We start from the raw sequence: 10750 nt of genomic DNA on the forward strand, positions 1-10750 counted from the left end.
CTACCCCACTGAGCCGCAGAGGGTGGGATCCCTGTAGATGACCTTCCACTCGCACTTTTCACTCTGGCCGACCCTTCCTTTTCATATATTCTACATTGACCTACACCATCGCCCCGGCGCCCTGTGCCAGCAACCACTGATCTGAAGCTCTCCCGAGTTGGCAGACAAAATCACGTTTCGAGCCATCACGTGGGAATGCTGCCTCGTGGCCAAGCGTTTGGTTTCAGCGGCATCACCTTTTGACTGTTCTGCGGTGTGTGTGCAAGTATCTGAATATGTTCTTGCATTTTGACCTTGTTATTTTTTAAGAATGAGTGGAAAATGGAAAAATGAAGTGCTGATGCTAGTGATAAGAAGGGCAGGTCTCCTAAACTTCATATAATTGAGACAAAGATGGAAATCATTAGGCGTGCAGCCAGTGGGGGAATGCGCGGCCTCCATCAGATGCTCCCTGGATTTCGGCCAGTCTCCTGTGTGCTCAGTTGCAAAGGAGAAGAATAAATTCAAGAGCGTATAGGACATTCTGGACCTAACAGGGACAAAGATTGTATCAAAAGGTGTGATTGGGTTTTCCCATGTTCCCTCCGTCCTAAAGCTGCATTGATTTAAAGACAGTTTTTCAGAGCAAGGGTAAGGGTGTTGCTGGGAGACTGGAAATCAAGAAATGAAGACAAGACAAGAAATCAAGAACATACAGTAGTAATGTTCAGCCCCCTGGGAACCGAAGCCTCCCTTACAGCTTTCAAGTGGGCTCTTTGCCTCTTGCCTCCACGTCGGCCAGCGAATTTTCAGGAAAGCCTTAGGTAGGAAAGGTGAGAGTGTCCTATGGGCACGTTCTCTGTGGGGGCCCCCCAGCACCAGAGCCAGGGATCGGGCCTTTAATCAATGCGCCAGACGGGATGGAACTCAACAGGGGCCCTCGTGCCAGGAAGTGTTCACAGCCCGCCTGTGCCCGGCTGACAGAAAACCATGAGGGTCAAAGCAAAGAATGCGGGGCTGGCCTTTCTGTTCTTTGGGGGCCCGCTCCCGTCATAGCCATCGCTCCAGCTGTCTCTAGAGGTGGGGAGGAGGCATGGTCTCCCCCTCGGCCATTGCACAGTCTGTGCCCTCTGCCTGGATCAGCTGCCCTTCCTCTCGGGCTGTAAGGCCAACTCCTGGCTGGTTGTTGAGGACTCGGCTCCGGGGTCTCCATCCCCTGCCTCATGCTTCCGCGCTGTCCCCGAGCACCCTCTGCCCACCTCCGCTTGGTGGAACCATGCCTGCTGGCCTGCAGGAGCTTTGAGGCCAAGGAGGTTTCCTGTGCATTTTCACATCCTCAGCACGCGTGCTCGGCAGCCCTCGGGAAGCATCTGCTATGTGACCAAGCAACCTAGGGCGCGGGAGGCCCTCTGGAAGAGCTCTGTAGCACAAGACTATCTGTCAGGGCTTGCGGGTGTGACCTGGCACGGCCATTTTGAACCTCTTAGGCACTAAAGAAAAGCCCTTTCTTCATTCTCCAGAAGCCAAGCCATTCGTCTCTAGGTTGCTCCCGGTCTGCTCCCAAGGTGCTCCTATCTGGAGGCTGTCTTGCCCACACCAGTGTCTTCAGTTCCGGGACTGCTGTGCCACCCTGTTCACCTCCTGGACGGTTCTCTGTGAATACTTTTGCTAAGTAAACCCACTGACTTTTCCTCCAGCCATGGGATTCTTGCTGAATTCTTACCACTTTCCTCAGGCAGAAACAACCCAGAAGTGCTGTCTGATCCAAAGCATTTCCCAGGGAGGGCAGCCAAGTGAGTGCACGAACCTCTCGGCCATCTGGGACTGTGATGTGATGTCTGAACAGGCTCTTTAGAAACACTCCAGCCTTTTCCAGGGATGCCATCCAGGCGGGGACACTCCACGTCAGCCCCTCTCAGTTGTCTGGGGGTAGATGCAGGAGTACTGGGTCGGAGGATTTACCTGACTGGGCTTCGGGCAGGCATCCCTGGGTCAGCTGTGAACAAGAAGGGGGTCCAAGCTCCGGTTTGCACCCCTCCACCCACAGAATGTTTCTGTGTCTAACACCCTGCCTGGCTGCCCTTGACTGTGACCATGGGAAGCCATGGTCTAAACAGCCTGAGGGGGCTCAGTTCAGAGAAGCCCACCCCTGGCCTGCCTCCCACCCCACCCAGCACGAGGCCCCACAGGCCCCTTTCTGAGGCACCCCCACCATCGCTGGCCAGCCAGCCTGCTCCCAGAGGTAGTGCCCTCCACGTACTCTCCAGGTCCTTGGAAGCTGGAGCTGCCTCTGGGGCAATGCCCAGAGTCCACTTGATAGAAAGCTGATTCTTTTCCTGTGGGGCAAACAGCTCTGATCAGAACACGTCTGTCAGGGGAGGACTTGGCAGAGCTGCAATGCCAGGCTCGGATGCATCTTTTCTATGTGATTTCCCAAAATTCAGGCAGGAAAACATGCCTTCCCCCAGAGCAGCCGGCTGCCCTGCCGGCGCTCGCATCCCCCAACGATATATAAAAGGAGCCAGTGGCCGGCCCCCAGCGAGGACAAGGCTGTGATTCAAGGAGGCTCCAGTGACATCCCCAGCGTGAGAGTGCAGCTGGGATGGTTTATGAACAGTGCTGAGTCCCGGGGGGAAGTCAGCCCTGTCCTCTAACCCACAAACGTCTATTGTTGGCTTTCTTGTTTTGCTCCAAATGTTTAGATGAGCTGAGAGCACAGAAAAGCCCCCAAATCAGGCCACTGGCCAGGGCCAGCCTGAAGCAAGGAAGCCTAGGGCTGGAACTCTATGGGACCCCCGCTGCCCCCGTTGTTCCCACCTCTCCCTAAGATGTGACCGTGCCCAGGGGAGGAGGTGACAGGGTGACCCCTTCCTGGCCAGGGCTATTTGGACAACAGTGGACTTGGGTTCCCTCCCACAGGCAAGGTGTGACCACCCAGACTCAGTTGGTGGGCACACAGACACCACCAGCCTTGTTCGTTACCTTGTGGCTGTCCACAACCCAAGCAGGCAGTTGTCTCCCAAATGCTCCTCCCAGATGCGGTCTGATGGGAATAATCGAGCGCTAGGCCACCGTCTACATCAAGAACTTGGGCCCTACGGTCCAGCCTCTTGGGTTTGACTCCCCGCCCTAGTTCTACATAGCTGTGCAACCTTGACCAAGTGACTCAGCCTCTCTGAGCATCAGTTTCCTTCTCGGTAAAATGACACCTACCTTGTCAAGCCATTGTGAATTTAACAAGGGAACCCAAGTAGACACTGGCACAAAATGAGCCCTCAGTAAATTCGGGTCATTTCTTACATTATTCTTACTCACCAGGGACCTCTATCATACCGTCCTGAAGCCACCCTCTCTGCCATGAGTACCCACTTTTGTACCTAAACCAAATACCTCTGACAGTCTCTAGTTGTGGGTCTGAGAACAGCTGTGTAAGACAAGCAGTGCCAGAGGAATGAAGGATGAAGTGCCTCATGACATAGGGGAGGAGAGAACGTGCTCAAAAGCCCGTAGCCTCCAGCTCCCCCTCCCCGCAGCCCCAGATCCCTCTCTCCAGGGCTCATGTTACCTGCCCTCCCCCACAGCTGGCGATCCTCTGCCCCACCGTGTGGCCCCGAGTCCCAGCAACCCCCAGCCCTGCCCAGAGAGCCCCTCTCCCTGTGCATGCACCTTGACACGCACCAATAGCCCCCATATGTGACTGGGAGCTAGAGGGACAGAGATAAAATTTCTGGAAATTTTGCTGGACAAGCAGAGGTAGGAATCCAGATCCCAAAAGCCAGCCTCCGCAGGTCTAAGTCCTAAATGCAGTTTAGAAAGGCTTTGTTGTGAAGGGGGCGCACAGACTACAGAGGGACAGAGAAGCCAGGGAAGGCAAGAAAGAGTCCTGAGTTCCAGTCCTTCTTCTCCAGACAGTGCACATCCCTATTTGGAGATTTGGGATTTCTTCCTCCTGAAAAAACAGCACCAAGATGACCCCCCCCCCACCTTTGGATTCATTAATCCTTTTAAGAATAAGGGCCTGGGAGCCTCCTGACAGGGCCATATGGTTTCCTTATCTTCCTAATCTCCCAGCACTCACCTTCCATTTGGAATGTTTATCCCAAGATAACGATCAGATTCCACTTAGGGTGATTGAATGGGGGCCCCCTTCTCCAAGCAGTCCCCCCACACCCCATTTCAAATGAATGGATGACCCAATCCAATAATAAATGAGCCAGGCCGGGTTCTGAGAATGGATAGGGCTCCTACCCCAGTCTCAGCCACCCCCCTCCCTGACACCCCAACCTCCTCTCCCTACAAATACCCCCCTCTTTCACCGGAGCAGCCCCACTGTCAGTTGCTTTCCACAGTGGAATTCTGCGTACGATTGTTGTTGACCAAACCGTAACTGCCCTAAGCGGTGTTCTAGAAGGCAAAGGTCTGACCCCAGATACAAAGGTAATGCAGCCACAAAGACAACCCCATATGCAATTTTATATTTTGTAATAACCACATTAATAAGGTAAAAATGGGGGTGCCTAGCTGGCTCCGTCAGGGGAGCATACGGTACGGCTCTTCATCTTGGGGCTGGAGGTGTGAGGCCCATGCTGGGTGTAGAGACGACTTCAAAATACCATCCTGGAAAAAGAAAAAGTAAAAATGAACAGATGAAATTAATTTTAAAAATACATTTCATTTATAAGTATTATTACATATACAATGTTTATCTACTATCATACAACGATACCTTTTATTGAGCCCCAAAATATCATTTCAACGTGTAATCAATATAAAAATAATCTGTGAGGTGTTTCGTGTTTGCTTTTTTGTACTTGGCCTTCAAAATCTGGTGGGTGTATTATACTTGCAACGTGCATGGATTCAGACGGCCACATCCTGGTTGCGGGTAGCCTGCGGAGGCTGGTGGCTGACGAATGATGGGGGGAGGATCCAGCTAGACTGTGTTAGGAGACCTGAGCCAAGGACAATTGTTATGGGCAACATGGCTATCCCTAGTGAGCTGGCTGCCCGAGAGCCTCTGTGAAAAGATGAGCAATCCATAACTTTGGTCCCAATCTAAATGGAAAGCCAGACCTCATCTTCCTACTCCTCCTAGACTTTCCCCTCCCAGGAAGGAAATCAGCCAGAGATGACAATTTTGTTAAAAACCGGGTTGTAATTGTGATTGATATTAATTTAATGTTTGTCGTTTCACTTGCTAATAAAATTGTTCATTGACGCTTCTCCTCTAGGCTGTTCAAAGCTGAAGATGGGGCGCCTGGGGGGCTCAGTGGGTTAAGCCTCTGCCTTTGGCTCAGGTCATGATCTCAAGGTCCTAGGATCGAGCCCCGCATTGGGCTCTCTGCTCAGCAGGGAGCCTGCTTCCCCTTCTCTCTCTCTCTCTGCCTGCCTCTCTGCCTACTTGTGATCTGTCAAGTAAATAAATAAAATCATTAAAAAAAAAAAAAGTTGAAGATGGCACCACTGGGCATCAAGCAGCCATGCAGTGGGCTCTATGGTCTTTGGAACAGGGGGAGGCCTGGCCCAAGCAGATAGAGTCAGATCACCAATGCCAATGGATGCTCCCTGATTCCAGGAAAGGGGAGACACAATTCGGACATTGATGGGGCACTCAAGCAGAGCTCCCACGCACCATTCAGATGTTCTGGGCAAGGCAACACAAGAGGCCTGGGCCTGTGTTTGGAGAGTCATGTGTGCACGCTTGGTTCCTTCTGCCCAGTGAATCTTCCATGAACCAATAATGCACAGGTCTCCTGCTATGCCCAGTGCCTTCCCTGATCTCAAGGTCAAGGTCAACATGATCCAAACAAAGAGAAGGGTGGGAGGGGAGGCCTCTGGCAAAGCAGGAGCATGTTAGGCCAGTCCTGAGCCCCGCATGGAAGAAAGGTGGGGAGCAGATTCCTGGTGTCCTGGGGGAGGACCTCCCCACCACCCTGTACCAGACAGAGCTGGCTCTCTCTGCTTTCATTTCCTTCGTGGTACTTACAGTCCTCGACAGGCCATTCTGTTTTTCTTTGCTGACCGCTGTCCTCAGTTTTGTATCTTGCTTCACTCCAGTGCCTAGAAGAGTGCCTGTCACTCTCCATAAACATTGGCTGACAGAGCACACAGTGCAGGGAGCTCGTGCCAGGAAACCGGCACAGGCCCGCCTGAGCCGGGAGCCCAGGAGTAGCCAGAGGAGGGAAAGGAGCCCATAGAAGAAACAGAGAGAGGACCGGGAGCGGGAGCCGAGGGGGAAACGGAGACGCAGAGAGAGGCAGTGGTCCGTGTGCGCGATTCATCCAGGGATGGGAGACGGAGAAAACTTTGGAAAAGTGAAGGAATGTGACTGCAGCACAAAGGCAGCGAGATTATTTTGTCAGCAACATTTGGATCCCATTGGTGATGAGAGACATGTGGGCCCGGCAAGGAGACAATTGTGGTAGTCAAGACAGGATGTGAATAAGACATAAAGAAGCGTTTCATCAGTGGGGATGGAAATGAACCAGGGCTGCAGTCGCCAAGTCAAGGAGTAGGAAGGGTCGGCCCCAGTGTTCCCGTGCGCGGCCTCTCGTGCGCCCTCGGTGCGCTCCACACGCGTGTGCACACCCGCAGACACGCACAAGCGGCTCACAAGGCGTGTTCATGCGCGGGTCCTTCCTCCCACGTTCTAGCTGACTGCCAACCCTGCTTTCTGCTTCAGTGTCTGGTCTTTGTCTTCTGCCTGCTTCTCCCCCATGACCGCCAGGGCAGCCGCCCTGTGGGCAAGGAGAAAGACAGGACCGAGAAGCTCTGGAGGAGGCCATGTCTTCCCCATCAACGAGGTTTGCTGCTGGCTAATCTGGGAGGGAAGAGGGCTTGAAGAAGGTCACAAGATCCTCAGGACAGAAGGGAGAGAAAAGTCCCCGCGAAGGAAGGCCTGAAGAGGAGAGAGACCCTCCTTTGAACGTGGCCGGGGAGGGCGAGCGTTCACGGACATCTACCACACGCTCACACATGTGTGGGCCACGTGAAGGTCGGAAATGGAGCCTGCGACCCGGAGGAGGCGATCGGCCTCTCGTTAGGAGTGGGTGGGGACGTGCTGGGGGATCCAGCTGAAACAAGGCTTGGATTGATGGCTCTGCTAGCCTAAATATAACTGCGCAGACAACTTCTTCCCAGCCCGGCCAGGCCTCAGAGCGAGCTCCAAGACCCCGTGTTGGAAAAGAAAAAAAAGAGAGAGAACGTGAGGGGAATCCACAGATGCAAAAGGTCACCCAGCCAGCCCTGTGAGTGTGTTGGGAGGAGGAAGATGGATGAGCTGGTTGTGTATACTCCACAATCCCCGGCCTCACCCTCGAGAAAGAAAGATGGAGCCTTGCCGGGGATGGGGGCGGGGGGGCGGGGAGGCAGGGAGGGGGCTCTGGCTGGCCCAGGGGTGACGGTGGGGGCCTGGGCGTGTGCTCGGGGGCCAACAGTCAGGTAGGAGTGAGCACACACACCTGCAGGGTGGGACAGACAGGGAGGGCCCTGGGTGACACACAGGCAGAGGACGGTAGGCGCTCCTCAGTTGGTACGGCCGGATGACCCGAAAAGTCAGAGAAGGAGGGATTCTAAATGAGGGATTTTGATGGAGACAGAAAACATGAGCATGGGCAGGATACATTTGGGCAACTCTGAGTATTCTGATTTCACATGAGAAAAAGCCAGGGGCTTGAGGTCTCCATGCCTCTTCCAGAAGCTTGTCCTTGTGTCTGTAGATGAGAAGGAGGTCGCTGAAGACTCGGAGGCAAGACAGGGACATGCCCCAGATGGACTGAAGGAAGACTGGGTTAGCAATGGGATATAGGGGAGAGGGGAAGGAGGAGGCTCCTGGGGTGGGGAGAGCTCAGGAACACGAAGGTCAGTTAGGGATCTTAGTGGAGGCCTCCTGGCTACTGCAACAGCCTCCCCAGCCTGAGATACACACCAGAAGTTCATTTCTTGCTCACAGAACGCCAACCTGTGGGGCTCTGCTCCTGTGGTCATGCAAGGATCCTGACTGAGGGAAGCTGTGGGGCTCACCCTTCAGTAGACAACCATCTGCCACAGAACATGGAGGATCTCAGAGGTGGTTTTCCGGAGCCAGACATTGCATCGGCCGGACCTCAGCCTCTTGACCCCACCCACATGCAGGGGACCTGGACGGGGAGTCCCCCACTGGCCATACGTCTCTGCAGGGGGGCATGGCAATCTGGTGGTCATCTCTGCCACAGAACAGGGACAGGGACTGAGATCAGAAGGAGGGTGTAGGCAACAGAGATGCAAACGGGGAAGCAGGGAGAGTGTCCACATTTTGTAGGTGGGGGAGGAGCCAGAGAAGGAAAGCAGAAGGAGGCAGCTGGGAAAATAGACTCCATCACTACTGCAGACTTTAAGGAAGGGGGACTGAAAAAGAGCCCTTCGGTTGGAGTCCCACAGCCCCACAGCTCTCAAGGCTTTGGAAAGCAGCCAACAGTGATTCCCAAGCACCTTCCGTAAGCACGTCCCATGAGCCCCTGGGAAGGCTTTATTTTTGCTTAACAACACGCTGTGGTGCAGCGGCAGGAATATGGGTTAGGAGTCAGAAGATCTGGGTTCGAATCCAGACGTAGCCACCTTAACCTTGATCAAACGTAACCTCTCTGAGCTTCAGTTTCCCCATCAGTGAAATGGGCATACTGGTACTTACTCTCCAAGTTTGTCGTAAGGGTCAGCAGTAACCTGTTCTGTAAAGACTTTCACTTGGTGTCGATACTCGGTAAGTCATGCAGCAAACATTTACTGGGCACCCACTGAGGGCCAGGGACTTCACTGGGTTTTGAATATCTAAAGGATCCAAACAAAATTCCTACCCCCAAGAAGCTTCGTCTCTGACAGGTGACAGACATACCAGCAGGTCCTAAACTACAGTGTGGCAAATGCAGGGACCGAGGTACTCCTAAGAGCAGAGGAGCCGTGAGGAGCAGCAGCACCATGTGTGTGTTGGAGCTGGTGCTGGGACGCAGATGAGGCAGGAGTCTCAGAGTTTAGTGTCTCTGACCATGAAATTGAAGCAGAACGGGTGGGCGATACGACGGGAGGTGTCTGCAGGACCCTGAGCGTGGGGACTAGCCCGTGTGGCAGCAGACCACAGAGCTTTAAGCAGGAGACTGATAATGGTCTTCTGTGTACACTGCTGAGCTCATCCTGGTTGCTACTTGGGAGGGAGGCTTCAAGAGAGGAGGCTAGAGGCAAGCAAGCCCAAGACCCAGCTCAGATACAAGACGATCAACGTCTGTAGAGGACAGTGTTAGTAGTAATGACAACATCTCTTACCACACAGGTGCCCTATGTGCCGGCCACTTGCTAAGGGCTTTACAAAGGGCTTTGTCTTTATTCTTTATACCCATTTAATAAATGCAAGAACCGAGACTAAGAAAGGTGAGGAAACAGCCACAAGGCCACACACCTAGTGAGAGGCAGAGCCAGGACTTTAACACAAAGCCAGAGGCCCTGACCATTTTGCCAATTCAGAAATATCGAGAGGACGGTGATTCCTGCCTCCCTCATCTGGGAAGGGGGTGCCTCCTCCAGCCACTGAGGCCAGAGCAGTGCCGGTCTGGGGGGAAGACAAGGAGTTCTGTTCAGGAAATGGTGGGTCTGAGGCTCCTGGAAGGGCACCTGATAGAAGTGTCCGGAAGAAGTCGGCGGGATCTATGTGGCCACCACAGCTATGAACATCATTGTCAACTCTGCTTTGGGTGCTACAAGGAGAAGGGGAGCCCAGAGGAGCATGGCAGCAGCAAAGGAATAAAGATTAAACCAGATGCCTATAAAATAAGTAAGTACTTTAGTTGGGCCGTCCTATTTCCTCATTGAAAGAGGAAAGTGAAGAAGTGGTCACAGGTGGACAGTAGAATCTCTCTCCTTCCCTGCCCTTCACAGGCACACCTCGGAGAAGCCGCCAGTTCCGTCCCAGGTCACTGAAATAAAACCTGCCAGAGGTTTTGGTTTCCCAGAGCATATAGAAGTTATGTTTATACTCTCCTGTAGTCTCTTAGATGTGCAGTAGTATCACGTCTTGAAAAAAAATGCATATACCTTAATTAAAAAATACTTCGTGGCTGGGACACTTGGGTGGCTCAGTCGGCTAAGTGTCTGATCAGGTCATGATCCCAGGGTCCTGGGATTGAATCCTACATTGGGCTCCCTGCTGAGTGGGGAGCCTGCTTCTCCCTCTCCCTCTGCCTGCTGTTCCCCCTGCTTGTGCTCTCTGTCAAATACATAAATAAAATCTTTAAAAAAAAAAAATATGGGGCACCTGGGTGGCTCAGTGGGTTAAGCCTCTGCCTTCCGCTCAGGTCATGATCCCAGGGTCCTGGGATTGAATCCCACATGGAGCTCCCTGCTCAGTGGAGAGCCTGCTTCCCCCCCTCTCTCTGCCTGCTTCTCTGCCTACTTGTGATCTCTCTCTCTCTCTCTCTCTGTCAAATAAATAAAAATAAAATCTTAAAAAAAAAAAAAAAACTTCATAGCTAAAAAGTGCTAACCATCAACTGAGCTTTCAGTGAGTCGTAATTGTTTTGCCCATGGAAAGTCTCCCCTTGATGTCGATGGCTGCAGGCTGTTAGGTGGTTGTGACAGTTTCTTAAAATAAGACAGCAACAGAGCTCACGATGTCAGCTGACTCTTCCTCCTGCGAACGATTTCTCTGTAGCATGCCACGCTGTTCGAGGGCACTTTACTTCTTCCAAAATTGGAGTCCATCCTCTCAAACCCTGAGGCTGCTTTATCAAATGCATTTATGTCATAT

The 10750-nt window shown here is 52.9% G+C and overlaps 1 long non-coding RNA gene across 1 annotated transcript; it reads right to left on the bottom strand.

Moving 5' to 3' along the window:
- Nucleotides 1–683: 683 nt before the first annotated feature.
- LOC101674449 lies at nt 684–10112 on the bottom strand. Its single transcript, XR_198479.3, has 3 exons — nt 5966–10112; nt 2240–4596; nt 684–1975 (listed from the first exon to the last, which is right to left on the bottom strand). It is a non-coding gene; the product is annotated as an uncharacterized LOC101674449 (long non-coding RNA).
- Nucleotides 10113–10750: the final 638 nt, after the last annotated feature.

Source organism: Mustela putorius, unplaced genomic scaffold (assembly GCF_011764305.1).
Source record: "Mustela putorius furo isolate JIRA1106 unplaced genomic scaffold, ASM1176430v1.1 tig00000129_pilon_pilon_pilon, whole genome shotgun sequence".
Classification (NCBI taxonomy): domain Eukaryota; kingdom Metazoa; phylum Chordata; class Mammalia; order Carnivora; family Mustelidae; genus Mustela; species Mustela putorius.